This window comes from Acomys russatus, chromosome 24, assembly GCF_903995435.1.
Source record: "Acomys russatus chromosome 24, mAcoRus1.1, whole genome shotgun sequence".
Classification (NCBI taxonomy): Eukaryota; Metazoa; Chordata; class Mammalia; order Rodentia; family Muridae; genus Acomys; species Acomys russatus.
The window spans coordinates 1,813,100-1,830,384 of NC_067160.1; positions in this window are offsets into that span (position 1 = coordinate 1,813,100).

A 17,285-nucleotide genomic window follows, 5' to 3' on the forward strand; every position below is an offset into this window, starting at 1 on the left:
ATTTGTGGCCCAGTGTCTAAATGTTGAGAAATTCCAGGCTTAATTAGATTCCTGTGTAGGGCAGTCTGAAATGCTGGACCAATTGGGATTGGAAACTTTCTTCAAAGGTGTCCTGGGAACTGTCTTGTTCTGATGTGGAACACTTGGAGCTGGAACATGGAGGATATAGGATGCCAGTGTCCAGTGTGCTGAGAGAAATTCATCCTGTCAGGTCTGATGCTATGTCAATGTCTTGTTCTTTTGTTCTGAAAACATATAATTTCTCATAAGCTTACACAGTCCTAAAATTATAAGCATATAAGTTGTGTGTGACGAACAGAAAAATTAAGGCTGGCTTTCTGCTCTTCGTATGAGCAGAAAAAAAAAAGACATCTGTAAATCTTCATTCATGCCATATGAAGAATGACATCTAATAGGAATTCATAGGAGTTCTGTAGCCAACAAGAAGCATTGTCTATGCCTAGACACTCATGTCTCAGCCAGTCTCAGAGCTATTGCCATATAGCATGATTAGCAATAAAGGTTACCTGCTTGTTCTGCAGTTTGAATTCTTCACATCCCAATCGTATCCCCTTCCCTCAATTCCCCCAATCCCTCTCCCTCCCTCACCACCTCTTCCTCCATCCCTTAGTACTCAGAAAGTAGAGTCCTCTTCTCCTAACATCTGACCTCAGTCTATCAAGGCTCATCTGGACTATTATAAGCTCTTCCTCTGTAGCCTGGCAAAGCCATCTTGCCAGGGAAAAGTGATCTAAGTTTGGTGGCCAGAGTTCATGTCCAAAGTAGTCCTTACTCTCCACATGTGTGATCCACAAGGAGACTGTGCTACTACATCTGAGTAGAGGGTCTAGGTCCACATCATACATGGTCCTTGATTGATATTTCAGTCTGTTTTGTAGTGTAGGTATCCTTTATTATGTGACTGACATTTGCTTATGAGTGAGTATACACCATGTGTGTCTTTCTGGGTCTGGGTTACCTCACTCAGGATGATCTTTTCCAGTTCCATTCATTTGCCTGAAATTTTCAAGATTTCCTTGTTTTTAAAAGCTGAATAATATTCCATAGGGTAAATGTAGCACAGTTTCTTTATCCATTCTTCCAATCATGTATTCTTACATACACATCCACTAAGAATTTACTCTTGTGGAAAGAATATCAGAGCTTGATTATTTTATCAATTTTAATTATACAGTTCATTATTATCACTTGTGAACATCCTAAAATGTAATATATCACTAAAATTTATCTATCTATTGATTGATTGATTGATTTTCTAAAGGAAACTCCTTTGATAATCACCTCCTTTCCCCCGTGTCTTCCATTTAAAGATGATGATTTAGTAAAGATGAAATGTACTTGTGACTTTTATTTTATTTTTACTCTTTTACCTTTTTCCTAATACCAGTTTGCTTTTTGAAATATGTGTGACTTCTTAACTATTATTACTTGTTTGAATCTGAGATATGTATTTAATTTACATATATGTATTCCAAGTAATTTTATATCTGTTTTTATATATAAGAAATGGTGGAAATATTAATTTTACTGCATGTGTTGTTCTTGACTGGTGCCATAGTTGAGCAGGACCCTGTGGGGACCTGTGCCAAATTCTGCCATGTCAGAAATCCCGTGCTTAGGCTGTATGCTGTAGCCTTCAAGTTGCTGACCTTTACCTCACCAAGAGGTCTTGTGTTCTAGGCTATCCTTGGACTATTTAGCTTTGAAAGAAGTAAAGAAGTCTCAAATGGAACCACCCAGAGGATCTAGGAAGTTCTTACAAGGAACTACTCAGAGAACTAAGAAGTTCTACAGAGATCGATTAAGGCTATTGTATTCTTGCCCGGGGGGGGGCTAGGGTGAGTGAGATAAGAATAGATCCTATTGACCTTGCTCTATATATGCTCCTGTTTGTCAGCAATAAAGTGAGTCTTGATCAGAAATGTCCTGACTTGATTCATTGTTTCTCTCGTCTCTGTATCCTACTTTCAATCCCCACTCCCTCTTTCAGGTGAACCCTGATTCAATTTTTCCTATGGGCTGGGACCTGACAGGACCTCTAGGCCCAGATCTGCCCGTCATAATGTTCTTCTTGTAGGTTTGCCAATGGATAGGACATTCTTCACAGTTGAGTGAAGAGTGGGGTCTGACTTTCATACGAACTTTGGTGCCCCATATTTGAACATGTCCCCTGGATGGGGAGGCCTGGTCGCACTCAGAGGAAGGATAGCAGGCTACCAAGAAGAGACTTGATACCCTATGAGCATATACAGGGGGAGGAAGTCCCCCTCAGTCACAGTCATAGGGGAGGGGAGTAGGGGGAAAGCGGGAGGGAGAGAGGAATGGGAGGATACAAGGGATAGGATAATAATTTAGATGTAATATGAATAAATTATTAAAATATATTTTAAAATATTAATGTTATATTCATACTGTTTTGGCAATTCATATTTGGCAACTTTGAAAAAAATCTTTCCTGTCTCTGAGTCTCAAATTTGGAATGTAAATTAATATCTAGCATATCTCATCTCAATCAACTTAAAACGCCTATCTAGACCTAAAAACATCTGAACACCTAAACAGCTAAGCTTCATTGTAAAACTAAACTATCTGGTCTTCAACTCCATCAGAGACTTGAGAAGGAATAAAATTAATTACCGAAGTACATAGGAAGTATAGGTTAGTAGCTTCCCAAATGAAAAGATGACAGAGACAGTTTGCTACCTGAATAGTCAAACAAAACTCTCTGTAACATTGGAGCATCATCTTCAACCTTCTGGCCCAGTATATCTGACAGACATATTTGTGATGTAGGAACTATTGAGGACTTGCTTACCCTATCATGGCAGGGTTTGGCCCTTGGCTCTGTCTACATCCAAGCTTGCCCATTTTTAGGCAGAATTCTCTCTGTAATCAAAATGAGGACATTTTGCCCAGTGGCTGGTTTGCAACATTTGAAGCCATCTCCATAAGGAGGTTCTTTGATGCTCATCATAGTTTCTGATTGTTTTATGATTCTCTTTTCTATATATAGTTTAATTTATATATGTGTAATAATTTAAATTTCTATGTAAAATTATTTTAAAAAAAGAAATGGGGAGACTGGGGACAGAAGGACAAAGGGCTTATAGAAAAAATAAAGACTGTGTGGGGGCATCTCTATAACAAGCTGGAGAACTAAGTCAGGGTAGGCTCCTAGAATGATATGGGGGGGGGGGACTCTAGCAGAGACTCCTAGTTCACAGGAGCCATGGAGACTAAAGAAGACAACCTCTAATTAGGCAAGTGTCCTGGTAGAGAAAGAGGAACACCAACTCACCTGCAAAAACTTGGACCCAAAAGTTACCCTGCCAACAAGATGTGAAGGGATAAAGATGAGCAGATAGAGAAGAGATAGAAGGAATGTCCAACCGAAGCCTGACCCAACCCAAGACCTAACCCATGGGAGAAAGCCAACCCCTGACACGTGCAGAAAGGAACCTAGCAAAGTTATCCTCTGAGAAACTCCACCAATCAGCTCTTCAAAACAGATGCTGAGACTCACAGTCAAACATTGAGTCATGGATAGGGAGTCTTGTAAAAGTGGAGTAAAAGAGAAAAGAACTTAGAGGTTACAGGCTGCAAGATCAACACAGCCAACTAACCGGGGCCAAGAGGAGATTGCTGAGAATGAAGCAGCAACCAAGGGCCATTCATTGACTGGACCTAAGCCCTCTACAAAGATGTAGCAAATGGGCAGCTCATGCTCCAGGTGGGTCCTCTAATAAGGGGAGCTAGGGCTATCTCTTTTTTTTTTAATCACTTCCCCCTTACAGGACCACCTTTCCAGGCCACAGGAGAAGAGGACACGCTCAGTCCTGGTACAACTTGATGTGCTGAGGTGAACTGGAGGAGGGGATCTCCTTTTCTGAGGAATAGGGAAAGGCAGATGGAGGAGAGGGAGGGAGGGTGGGACTGGAAGGTGAGGAAGGATGGGCCTATGACCAGGATGTATAGTGAATTAATTAATTAAGGAAACATTCTCAATCCCTGAACCACCCTTTTTTGCCCCATATTGTATACATTTCAAGTGGAGATGTTTTTATATACTTAATTTCCATTTGTCCTTTTGATACTTGTAGCTTTATATAGTAACATTGGCATCCTTCAAATAAATATGACCAACTAATCACGATTCCTCAATGGTTATTAGACTCCATTTGCACCTAAGACACCTGGACTCCTTGAAGAAGAGGAAATCTTGTCTTTCCAAACCTGAATATTATAGAGTTATAAAATCAAAAATATGTTCTATGGTACAAATGTTTGTTCTTATTAGGCTATTAACTTGTTTATTGATTTCCATGCATTGCATTCCTTAATAAATGATTTTATAATGTTATATCCTATAATTTCTACATAAGTCTTAATTGGCAGTTACAATTCTTGTTCTAAAAATGAGGCAATCAAAGGTATTCCAGCATATGATTAAAATAAAGTTACACTATATAAATCTAAGATATTAACTCAAATGTCCACTGTTTCCAGTATATCTTCTCATCACAATGATATATAAGATAATAGATATGGTATCTAATATCTATTAAACAGAAAACAAAGTGCTTATTCATTAAAATCTAATTCAATAAAAAATACATTTTATTCTGAATATTTATTAATTAACAAATTAATTAAAGAAACATTCCCAATGCCTGAACCACCTTTCTGGCCCTTATTGTATACATTTTGGGGGGAGATGTTTTTATGTACTTAGCTTATTTCCATTTGTTCATTTGATATGTGTATTTTTACATGGTAACACTGGCTTCTCTGAAATAAATAACACCAACTTATCATTGCTTTAATTAACAATTTACAAAAGTTGGACCTGATGACACATAACTATCAATATTGATAATTATGAGGTAAAAGCAGAAGGATTTTCAATTTGGTATAAATCTGAGTTTGCAGAGGAGAGCTTTAGCTGACATTTTTCAGATAGCACATTCTATTACGGTTTTCTTTATATTTTTTTAGGCTAGCTGCTCATCAAACCCCAAGGATCCAACAATTTATATATCTCCAACTGAAACTGCAGCAATATTCCACCAGCCCAACTTGTTCACATGTGTTTTGAGGACTGATTTTATCGCCTTAGCCTTGAAAGGCAGGAACTTTGCTACTAAGCTATTGCCACATCAGGTTTATTATGTTTTAAACCCTGCTTTATTTATTTAAATCTCTGCTTAGAAAAAAGTGTTTTGGACATATCTTTCCCCTCCCAAAACTTCCAGATCATTCCCACCTCCCTAGACACACAATATCTTTTTTAAATACTTTATTCAAATTACATCCCGATTGTTATCCCCTCACTTGTATCTTCCCATTTCCCTCTACTCCATCTCTCCTTCCCTCTTTCAAGCTATTCCCCTTCCCTAGGCCTGTGACAAAAGGGGACCCCCTCCCCTAATGTCTGACCTCAGCTTATCCAATATCCTCTGTACTACAAGTAACCTCTTCCTCTGTGACCTGGCAAGGCCACCCTGCCAGGGGGGAAGGGAACAACATTAGGAGACCCAAGTTAATTTAAGAAGTAGTCCTTACTCCCCATTGTAGGCTCAGTTTTCTTAACCAATATATTTTATTAACAACTTAGTGACCAAGCCTACGTCACTTATAACCTGACTAACCAAAACAATAGGAAATGAGGATTAATGGACACAATAACAAAACTGTAAGGATATCAGTTCCGAGGAATGATTCTCTGGGCATGAGCCACAGGATTTCTTCTGCTGGAGCCTGGGGTAACCAGAACCCAGAACCTCACCAGGAGCCAGAGCCCCAAAGCCTTCCCTCAAGCAATTCTCTCTAGGAGCATCTTGAAGTACAGCGATGAGCAGCCAAATCTATCCCAAGTCTCCAAAAAGCCCCTGCCTCCAGTTCATGCTCATTTATATATCTCCTCCCACAGTCTGTTCATGGGATCTTTTCAGCTGGCAGCAATTAAGCTCCTGCATGAGGTGGTTGCTCTTCTAGTGAATTAACCTCACCTGTTCTCTCATGAGACTCTTCCGATCCCACACTTGGAATCCTAAAAAACAGGTTTATCTCTCCTTCACCCCATGTCATGGGATCCACAAGGAGACTGTGCTGTCTGTCTATTACATCTGAGCAGACGTCTAGATCCTTGTAGGAAGCTTCTGATCCCAATTGGCCCAGCATTGTAGACTGTCCCACACAGGACTCCTATTAAACCTGGAATGCTGCAACACTTAGAAAATGGACCACAAATGCTATCCCTGGCTTGCTTAACCATTTTCCCCAATTTTGAGGGGAAGGTCTTCAAAGGTATCATTTGCCCTAAATCAGCCTGAAGGAACTTTAAGGGAATGATGTCCCAATTCCTCTAAGGGGGCATGGGTAGGGTACTGTTTGTTCTCTGGATCTATGGATGCTTATTTTCATCAGGGGTTCATTATATTTTAATATTGGTCTTATACAAATAGAAAACTAGGTTGAACTCAGGGACATCTCTCTTTTCCTTTATCTTTCTTTTGTAGGTAAGGAGATAGGAGCTGAAAAGAAAGAAAAGGGGATATAGAAATATAGAGGGAGATTAGAACTAATGGTAGATTATTGAATCTACTCCACAATGCAATGCGTTAATTGTACTCACAAATAAGGTTATTTTTAATTCATTGGTATAGAATTTTGTATATTGATGCAAATAATGGTCATGTCAAATAATAGGCTAATTTTATCACAAGAATATACATCTTAGGTGCAGCAGATAGATATGATCCTAAAGAAAGATAAGGTAGGATAGTTAGATAAGGTCTTCAAAAACCACAGAGACATGCAGAATGTGACATCTAAAAATGTTTTTATCTTAAAGATTCATTGACAATGAGACAGGTTAACTCCTAGCAAAACCCAGCCTACCTCAAAGAGGATCATGAGCATCAAAGAACCTCCTAGTAGAGATGGCTTCAAATGTGGCAAACAAGCTGCTGGGCAAAATGTCCTCATTTCTACCACAGACAGAATTCTCCCTAAAAAAGGGCAAACTTGGATGCAGGCAGAGTCAAAGGCCAAACTCTGCCAAGACAGGGTAAACAGGTCCTCAACAGTTCCTACCTTACAAATATGTCTGTCAGATACATTGGGCTGGAAGGCCGAAGATGATGCTCCAACGTTATAGAGAGTGTTAGGCAGTCAACTGTCTCAGTCATTTTTTCATTTTAGAGGCTGCTAACCTTCACTGCAGGTTCACACAGGTATTTAAGTTTTATTCCTTCTCAAGTCTCTGATGGGGTTGAGGACCAGAGAGTTTAGTTTTACAATTAAGCTTAGTTTGTTAGGGGCTAAGATTTTTTAGATTGAGATAAATGTTTTAAGTTAATAGAGATGAGATATGATAGATACTGATCTTCACTCAGAAATTTAGACCCAACAAGATAGAAAAGATGTTTAATTTAGGTTTGTCAAACACAAATAGCCAAATAGGTGAAACATTCATATAATTCCTGATTGTCTCATTGTTCTTCCTACTGTATGTAGTTTATTTTATTCATGTGTAATAATATCAATGTATTTGTTAAAAAAGAAACATATTTAAAAAAAAAAACCCAGTGACAGAACATGCTGGTGAGAATGTGGAAAAAGGAGAATACTCCTTCATTTCTAGTGGGAGTGCAAACTTGTACAACCACTTTAGAAATGCACACACATTTTCATGTTCCTTTGTTCTCTCTCTCTCTCTCTCTCTCTCTCTCTCTCTCTCTCTCTCTCTTTCTTTCCCCCAAAAAACAAATAAACTTACAAAAAACCCAATAATACAAAATAAATACACAAAAACTTTTAATCCCTATTGTATTGACCAATAGAAGAAGACATGGAATTTGCCATAGATTTCTTTTTTTTTTTTTTTTTTAATTTATTCTTGTTACATCTCAATGGTTATCCCATCCCTTGTATCCTCCCATTCTTCCCTCCTTCCCATTTTCCCCTTATTCCCCTCCCCTATGACTGTTTCTGAGGGGGATTTCCTCCCCCTGTATATGCTCATAGGGTATCAAGTCTCTTCTTGGTAACCTGCTATCCGACTCTCCATGGAGTTCACCATTGGAGAAAAGAGAGTTTTCCCTTCCACAGTCACTATCAACTACAAATAGCTTCTTGGCTACTGGTGGGACTTTGTATCCATTTACTTACCCTTCTCCATTCCAGGATCTTGTCTGGCTATACTTTGTGCAGATCTTATACATGATGTTACAGTTTCTGTTAGTTCAATGCACATCAGTCCTGTTGTATCTTGAAGACAATATTTCCTTGATGTTATCTACTGTCTCTAGCAGTTACAAGGTTATGCTTCCTCATTTTCATAGATACCAAGGGGAGAGGTTTGATAAATATATTGCACTCACATATGAGTGCTCCAAGGTCTCTCACACTCTGCACTCTCTGCACATTGTCTACTTGTGAGTCTCTGTTTGGACTTCATGTTACTTGTGTGCTTTTTGTTTGTTTGTTTGTTTGTTTGTTTTATAAATTTTTTCCTTAGTTTTTTTTTAAATTTGTTTCATTTACATCTCAATTACCACAGCCTTATCCCCTCACTAGGGTCCTGACAAAGGCTACAAGCAACATCTCATCTGCCACAGCTGCCTACACAGCAGCCTCGACCTGTTGAAATGCTAGGCCAGAAGAAATTAAGGTTACTGCAACTGGAACAGGAAGCAAATTTTTCCCACTATTCCCTTTTCCTCCCCTTTATTTATGGACCCATAGATCTGGGTTATGATAACATGTATCGCTTCATATACTGACTTGTAGCGAACTTGACTCTGCCTCTCCAGACTTCTATCACAGAATTGATGCTATAACATTGTATAAAATAGATTACATTCTATTGAACAAAATCTACCAGAATTGTGAGGGACGTGGTAAGCTCAGTATGTTCCATAAACATAGGCCCACTGTGCACTTTGTTGACTATGAAGTGAATTTCTTGGTTAGAAGCAAGGCTGTATGCAATAACAGGATGGTGGGCAAGGAATTTGGTAAGGTTTAGAAGAAGCATTAAGTTCAGAAAAGGCAAGAACATAACCTGTATCTATTCTAGTAAGGGTAAAGCATTGGCTTTTCTTTGAAGAAAGTGTTCCAATGTAGTTAACCTGCCACCAGGTTCCTGGCTGGTCACACTGGGGAAATGGTAGCAAATTTGAGATGCAGAGTTGGTTTCTACTATTGGCAGACCTTGACCCCAGCAGCAACTATAGCCAAATCAATGCTGAGAAATTAAAATTCATGTTGATGTAACCACACCAGACCTCCCTCTTTGCCATTGTAGCCATTTTTATAGGACTATTGGTCAATGACAGAGATGCCTAGGGAAAGAGGCTGACAGTCCACAGAATGGGTGGTCCTATTTACTAATGGGTAGTCCTGTTTACTAATGGGTGATCCTATTTACTAATGGGTGATCCTATTTATAATGGGTGATCCTATTTGCTAATGGGTGGTCCTGTTTACTAATGGGTGATCCTGTTTACTAATGGGTGGTCCTGTTTACTAATGGGTGGTCCTGTTTACTAATGGGTGATCCTATTTACTAATGGGTGGTCCTATTTACTAATGGGTGATCCTATTTACTAATGGGTGGTCCTGTTTACTAATGGGTGGTCCTATTTACTAATGGGTGGTCCTGTTTACTAATGGGTGGTCCTATTTACTAATGGGTGGTCCTGTTTACTAATGGGTGATCCTATTTACTAATGGGTGGTCCGATTTACTAATGGGTGATCCTATTTATTAATGGGTGGTCCTGTTTACTAATGGGTGGTACTGTTTACTAATGGGTGGTCCTGTTTACTAATGGGTGGTCCTATTTAATAATGGGTGGTCCTATTTACTAATGGGTGGTCCGATTTACTAATGGGTGATCCTATTTACTAATGGGTGGTCCTGTTTACTAATGGGTGGTCCTGTTTACTAATGGGTGGTCCTATTTACTAATGGGTGGTCCTATTTACTAATGGGTGGTCCTGTTTACTAATGGGTGGTCCTGTTTACTAATGGGTGGTCCTATTTACTAATGGGTGGTCCTATTTACTAATGGGTGGTCCTATTTACTAATGGGTGGTCCTATTTACTAATGGGTGGTCCTGTTTACTAATGGGTGGTCCTGTTTACTAATGGGTGGTCCTGTTTACTAATGGGTGGTCCTGTTTACTAATGGGTGATCCTATTTACTAATGGGTGGTCCGATTTACTAATGGGTGATCCTATTTATTAATGGGTGGTCCTGTTTACTAATGGGTGGTACTGTTTACTAATGGGTGGTCCTGTTTACTAATGGGTGGTCCTATTTACTAATGGGTGGTCCTATTTACTAATGGGTGATCCTATTTACTAATGGGTGATCCTATTTACTAATGGGTGGTCCTATTTACTAATGGGTGATCCTATTTACTAATGGGTGGTCCTATTTACTAATGGGTGATCCTATTTACTAATGGGTGGTCCTGTTTACTAATGGGTGATCATATTTACTAATGGGTGATCCTGTTTACTAATGGGTGATCATATTTACTAATGGGTGGTCCTATTTACTAATGGGTGATCCTATTTACTAATGGGTGATCCTATTTACTAATGGGTGATCCTATGTACTAATGGGTGATCCTATTTAATAATGGGTGGTCCTATGTACTAATGGGTGGTCCTGTTTACTAATGGGTGATCCTATTTACTAATGGGCTGTCCTATGTACTAATGGGTCCTGTTTACTAATGAGTGGTCCTATTTACTAATGGGTGGTCCTGTTTACTAATGAGTGGTCCTATTTACTAATGGGTGGTCCTGTTTACTAATGGGTGATCCTATTTACTTGATTACTGAATTTTACCTCTGCTGAAATCACCTCTTGACAATATTTACATGGACACATCCTTTTCCCATTCTAATTGGCCTATCCACATATTTATTCTTGAAATATCTTCTTGACAATGTTTTTCTTTCTTCCTTCCTTCCTTCCTTCCTTCCTTCCTTCCTTTCTTTCTTTCTTTCTTTCTTTGTGGTTTTCCAAGTCAGGGTTTCTCTCTGTAATAGCCCTGGATGTCCTGAAACTCTCTTTGTAGACCAAGCTGGCTTTGAACTCACAGAGATTCTTCTGCCTCTATCTCCCAAGTGCTGGGATTTAAGGCATGTGAAATCACACCCAGCTTCTCACCAAATTTCTAATCATTCTTCTCCAAAGTTCCCAACCATCCAGCCAACCTTTTGGCTACAGCCAATGAATCAGTAAACAATTTCACATCTGGCAATTTCTCCTTCCAAGAAAAATGTACAGCCGTTGCACTGCCAGAAGTTCTGACTACTGTGAAGATCTCCTTTTACTGGCATATCTCAGGTTTGTCTCAAAAATAGGTTGTGGTACAGCAGCTGTTCAATTCTAAGTAGTTCCAGCGCAACCTGCAGAATCATCAGTAAATAAAGTGTTAGTCTTCTCTTCCTCTATCAACCAACAGTCACATCTGAGGAGGCTAGATGTACATAATTGAGATAAGAAGGCATTTTAACAAGAATACAAACCATAGGCATTTCAGTGAATTCTTCATGTGACTTGTTTGATCAGAACCAACTCATACACACGCATATACACACACATACACACCACACATACTACACACACACACACACACACGCACACACATACACACACACACATACACACACACATCCTACTTTATGACTCTGTGGGTCAGCTGGTACTCAGGTCATGTTGACAGCTTAGGTTACATGGTAACTTGGTAGCACATTCTCAAAATATCAGTTTCCATTAAGGTCCAACTATATGGCCAGAGCTATCTCTCAAAGGGAGAATAGTAGGTTGTAGATTCTGGTGAAGTCTTGCTGCAAAAAATCCCACAGTTTTCCTCTGTGATTTGCCTAGAGGAGCCTGCCAAAGGCTACAAACATCACCTCATTTGCCACAGCTGCCCTCATAGGCGCCTAGACCTGTTAAAACACTTTCTTCTGTTCTGGGCCCCATGCAAAGCTAGCAGCTCTCAGAGCTAGCGCTTAGTGTGTGGGCTGGAGTAATTCACCCAAGTGAGGAATGCGCTGTCTCCAAATAGTCCCACTAAGTGCTTTGTTCCTTTCTTAAGGACATGCAGGCTCAGGCAGAGGTGGAGACAGCAATATTACAGGAGGTGAGGACTGGAGTGTAGCCTCCACTAAGTGTAGAGAGGCTCCTCAGATAAGGCCAGTCCTTCAGAATCTGAGTGTTCCAAGTCCACAAGCTCAGTAGGGAGTTTCCATGCTTCTCCACCCTAAGTACAGCATCTCATCCCTTATCAGTCAGTGCCCTTACTGTAATCTTGACAGCCTCTGAAGCTGATACTTTTTTTTCTGTAATTCAGCCGATCTTGAGGGCTTCCGTTTGGTTTTCTGAACCAGGAGCTCAATGGCTGCTGGAGAGAAGGTTCTCTTTCAGGCCACACGTAGAAACATTTAGATTCTTTACATGCATTTGGAGCCAGTAAATTATATCACTGAATTTATTGTTTTCTTTTGACAGTATACCCTGGTATTCTAGAAGTTGATTAATTTTGTCCTAAAATGCATTCCTTTGTCAGTTTATCCAGAAACACTAGAAGCAATGAGCCAGCATTACTATTTTACTTATTTTCAACAGATTACCAAGAGTTTTACATACAGAATTCCCAAATTTCTTATTTCATGAAGCAAACCCATCATATATTTCTAACCATGGGTGTTCAGTGTTCTCCACACCAAGAGAGTCCAGGGTAACTGCAGATGTTGGCAAATTGCCAAGGCTACTCTAAAACTTAATAAATTAATCCTTGTTATTCTGTTTGCCTACTAACAATCCTGGTACCACAATATGTATGAGAAATGGTTCTCTAATGAACAAAACTAGTAGATTTATCTGAGTGGCTTATAAGACTTGGTAAAAGTAGCTAGCAATGGCTGTCTCCTTACAGAAAAGCTAAGGATCTAATAGTCCTTCAGTCCTTGATACTGGATATCCCAACAGTCTTAAAACCCTATCAGTTTTCATTTGACATTGGAATCCTAATATATATGAATACCTTTGAAGTAATGGGTGAGGTTAAATAAGTTTGTTAATGAAAGTGAGGGCAAGCCGATGGAAAACAAAAGCTTCCTTCTTCCATGCCCTACGTGCTTGTGTCTCAGATCCAGGGTGGATCTTCTGACCTCAAATGACACAGCTAATAAAAAATTCTTCAAAGGTATACCCAGCTGCTTGATTTTCAGTTACTTCCAAATGTACTAATGTTCACAACCAAGACTAGTCATCACACAGTGTTACCCTCTCCTCACCATCTCTGTGTGCGTGAAGCCTCCAAGCTCTGTTATTCTAGGGATATAAATATATATACACATATAAACACACAATAGATATTACTAGCCAAAATAAACCAAATTATGCCATTTGTTATTAATATGTTTACATAAAAAATTATTTTATAATTGTGATCATGTTATATTTTTATTTATCCTATTAAAGTTCTGTTCACATATATAATATATTTTGATCTTATCCACCACTACAACCGCCATCCTTCCATCTCCCACCAGTATTCACAAATCTTTCCCTGACTTCATATCCACTTTAATTTATTATTATTATTATTATTATTATTATTATTATTATTATTATTATTATTATTATTATTATTATTTATTATTATTAGCAGCTTCCTAGATCAAAATAGTGCTGACCATGTGTGTTTGATTATGCAGGCATCCATTCGGGCATGGACAACATACAAGAAATTACACCTGAAAGGAAAGTCACTTTCTCTCAGAAGCCACCAGCAGCCAATAGCTTCTCAGCTAGGAGATGGGCCCAGAAGGCTCTCCCCAGTCATGTTGAAATTTTGACTGCAGGTCTTGTGAAGGCAATCATAGTTTCTGTGAGTTGATGTGCATCAGCCATACTATGGCCAGAAGACAATGTTTCACAGCCCTCCTCCTCGTCCTCCTTGTCCTTGAACAATTCTCCTGTGCGCTTTGTTGGAGCTAAGGTTGATATAGATCACCCATTTCTGTCGGGACACTGGCAATTCCTTAGTCTCAGCACTATAACCAATTATAAGTTTCCATATTCGCCTCTGTGCTTTGCAGAAAAAAACTTCTCTGAGCGAGGTTGAGAGTAGAAAAAATATACAGATATAAACATACATATTAAGAAGGGAATTTCACAACATGATTATTAGCAAAGCACTATAGTAGGTTCTCCCTGGCTACAATGCCAGACATGAAACCACTCATGCCTCAGATATAATCAGAATGTGGGCAATTACTTAAACAGTTATCAGGCCTGATGAGTCTGTATTGTAAAATGAAGTGTCCAGTGATGAGTATATTCTTTGATTTCTTTATATTCTCAAGCAGCCTCTATGATTCAGATGACTAATAATCACATTTATACCACAAGATGATTTATGACTCACTGAGATTATTTCTATAAAGTACATAGCAAAGTATCCATCATTACAAAATGCTTAGTAAAAACTATTATGAATGTGATATATTTGATAAATTGCTCTCAATCAGTATGTTGTGTTGTTATAAAGGAAAAATAAGATTATTCAAAAGTGTCATATTACTTAATAAGGCATCTTTCTTATGATTTTAAATTCAAGTACTGATCAGCAAAAATAGTAAGTATGACTGTTGCAAAATCTATCAACATAGAAACTCTGGACAAGAAGCTTTACCCCTAACACAATATGGCTAAATATCAATCAGTTTTTCATAGCATGTCTTTGAAGACTGGGAATGTAGCTCAATTAATAGAATGCTATTTTTATATTCATAAAAATTTGAGTCCCAGGCACAACATAACATAAAAGTGAACAGCAGTGAACATTTGTAATTTCAACATATGAGTGATGGAGAAAATAAGGCCAGGAGTTCACAGCCGTCCTTAGCTACAGAATGAGCTGAGGAAGTGCACAAGCTAAATGAGATGCTCAAAAAAATAATTAAATATTTTAAATTATCAATGTAAATAAAATATTAACCTAGTACAAAGCCTCACCCTCTTTTCAGAACAAACATGAATTTTAAACTGAAAATGTACTGGGTACAAAACTTACTTGCACTTTCTTCTCTTAGTTTTTCTAAAGGTAATTACTTCCACACATACTTGCTTGAGTATAATATTAATCTCAATATATATTTATTTCTAAGAGTTTTTTGAAAATGGTGGATTTTTTAAAAGAGCAGTTCCCTGTACATAATAAATATCATTTTGTAATTTTCTTTTTTTGCACTGAACAAACAAATCAATATACTTTTGTTTAATTGCCTTTCAGACACATTGAAAGCTATGAACCTCTGAGGTGGGAGAGAAATCATGTACTCGAGGGAATACAAATAGGAATAAGTTGCCTGGATCTACCCTGTCTTCATCTGTTTCTTCTGACTGTGAGAGTTGCAGGTAAGTGTTCTATCCTAGGTGGAGGCAGTAGAATCTTTCTGGTGTTGTTGGTTATTTTTTAAAGGAAATATGTGGAAATCTGCCAGCAGAGCATTTGATCAGTTTTTGAAGCTCTTATTGAACACTTACCAGTGACATCTATTACCTCTTTGAATTATACTCTTGTCTCTAGATTAATCTATCCAAGCCTAAGAGCTACCAGAGCCAAACATCAACTGATACCCTGATAATGTGGTGAAAAAGAGTGGCTTTCTGATTAAGTAGTGGGTCTCTCAAAAATACAAAAAAAAAAAAAAAAACGGGGAGAAGAAAAAAAACAAGATGTTGAATTACTGTCAGCTACTCAGCAAACATCAATTTGGTGGTCTCTGAAAATATTGCCATTAATATTCAAAGACAGAGAAAATGAGTGTTCTGTGGAGTAAATGAAGTGTATGTGAAATACGACCTGCGCTTGATTCAGAGCAAGTTGTTCTAAATGATTGACTATTATTTTTTTTTAATAAATAACAACTTTAAAGTCTATCATGAAAAGCAGAGCAAATTACGACCAGAAGATATTATGATTCATATAGAATGCAGAAGCTTTCAGATTTTTTTCAACAGAAAATCTTTGTATAGTTATAGCTTGTGACAAAACTGCTTTACTTTCTATGAACAGTTTTCCAGTAAATTACTCAGAACTTCATAGCAAATGTCAAATTCAACATGATGCATACATTACATTTTATAGAAAAGGAAAAAAGTCAAATCAATGGGATGTGTGATAATAGATAACTATTAGCAGTTAAATGATAACAAATTGAAAAAGGGGTATATTGCAGAGGGTTATTCGGACAATACATTTTTAAAAGTCATTTTAGAGAATATTAAAACCTGAGACTATCAATTTTTGATCTGTAATGACACAAGGAAGGCAAGCATTCCAACAGCAGGCAGGAACCATTAAGAATGCACTGAGCACATCCTATTCAAAGACGGAAAGAGTGTAATGGCAAGAGTGGAAAGAAGCATTGGGATTCTGAGCAGAGAGGTGACCAAGTCAGGGTCAAGCATAAGCATAGGACCACAAACCCTCTGTCAGAATCGTGAGCATTTCTAAGAATAGGCTGAAGAAAATCTCCAGTATTTAGAAAGAAGGAACACCATGTTAAACTGACATTTACACATGACCACTTGGGATGCCACACTGACTCGAGTCCAGTGAAGACAGAGGTAGGAGATAGCAAGTGGACTTCCACAACCATGCAGCTTAAAAACAAAACAAAACAGTGACTCTTCGTAGATTAGGCAAATGTTGGAGCAAAGGAAAACTAGGTCCTGGGACCATTTTTATAAATAATCAGAGATAGCATTAAACTAAACTAAAGCTCAGTAGAGAATGTGACTCAATAAATTTTTACAGCAAGGAATAATGTCTCTGCCAAAAGTGCAGGATGAAGAGAGGGGATATTTAATAATGCACAAAATGCATTTTCCCTCAGACTCTCAGAGGACCTCCGATTATGGATAATAAGTAGGCATTTGAACCCAAGTACGTAAAGTAAATGGCAGAAACACAGTCAAGAAATATAGCATTAAAAAAAAAGACATCCACACCTGTCGAGCACTTAAAGTCATCAGGATGTATTCACCAAGGACATATGGGGCCGTGAAGAAGAACAGGCATTCACTCATGCGGCTTTTCAAAGCTGGTGTAATGATACTGAGAGATGCGGGAAAATAAATATGAAAGGAACACAGGCAACAATGAGAACCAGGTGAACAGACAAACCGTTCAGTGTCCAGCAGAAACAAGCAAAAACTA